This window comes from Poecilia latipinna, unplaced genomic scaffold (assembly GCF_001443285.1).
Source record: "Poecilia latipinna isolate Pla-1442-1.1 unplaced genomic scaffold, P_latipinna-1.0 Scaffold910, whole genome shotgun sequence".
Lineage (NCBI taxonomy): Eukaryota > Metazoa > Chordata > Actinopteri > Cyprinodontiformes > Poeciliidae > Poecilia > Poecilia latipinna.
The window spans coordinates 109,199-110,523 of NW_015113526.1; positions in this window are offsets into that span (position 1 = coordinate 109,199).

The following is a 1,325-nucleotide window of genomic DNA, read 5'->3' on the forward strand; positions in this document are numbered from 1 at the left end:
GGGAGCAGAGGGAAAAAGCATCCACCTTCACTGAGAGCAAGAGAGAAACTAAATTCAAAACAAAATCCTTAAGGTGTGGCAGGAACAATGTGATGATCAAGACAGCAGAAAACACAGTGGGGGGTAACAGAGTGGAAGTGATAACATCACGTCTCAGAACTGCTCATGCAGGCCTTAGATCTCTTTTTTGGATGTAGAAACATGAAACGGGGACTTGTAGTTATTCAGCTGGAATCAGTGGAGAATGTTTTATTAGAATGTAACAAATATTCAGAGGAACGTCAGCATTTAATGACAAAATAAAACAACAAGAAGAAGCAAATAAATCCTCTAAGGGAAATGGGGATACAGGGAAAGAGATACTGTGCTGCTGTGCCTTATTCAGTTACACCTTTTTGATTGTTTCCATGTGTGAATGTAGACCTAAAGGTTCATAAAGAAATACAGCTTAATAAAGATAATAACTGGGTAAGTTTTGTAAATGATATGTGACGCCTTTACAGTTATATATACAGATGGTTCAAAAGATTTAGTTTTGGGTAAAACAGGATTTGCTTAATCCTGTCCACTGTCCACACATTTAGCTGTGTGTACAGTGGAAATGTTAGCAGTAAAGAGTTCTTATATGTTCAGATTCATTATCATCACTAACTTTAAATGTCTCATGTGAAAGTCGTATGGAGCTGATATATGAGATTCATGAAATGATATTTAGAATGAGACAAGCTCAAATAAAGATTAGGTTTATGTGGACAACTGCTCCTAAAGATTTTGAGGGGAACGACATGGCAGATCATTTAGCTAAGATGTCTTTAAAACAAGGTAAAATTATGGAAATAACATATTGTAAGTCTGAAATAAAATCTATTATTAAGAGCAAAGTTAACTATGAATGGCAATAATTGTGGGAGGAAGGAACTAAACGTAATTTATTTCATGTACAGAAGAAAGTAGGAAATATGGAAATAATTGGAGGAAATCAAAAGGAACAAGTAGAATATGACAAGATTATGGCTCAGACATACAGAATTAAATAAAACTTTACATTTGATAGGAAAACACCCAACAGGTTATGAGGGTGGTATGGATGTAAAATCCTGTGTGAAAAGTACAGGCTAAGTAGAGAAAAGTTAAAACAAGAAATTAGGAAATATGATGTGGAGACAGAATGAATATTAGTTCAACATAATAAGATAAACAAGGCAGTTATAACATTTCTGAAGGAAACAGGATTGTATAAAAGAATTTCTGCTGGGGGGCCAAATGCTCCGGTCCCCACTCCAGCACAGTAGATGGCGATAATGCATCTTAATGTTGGATGTCAC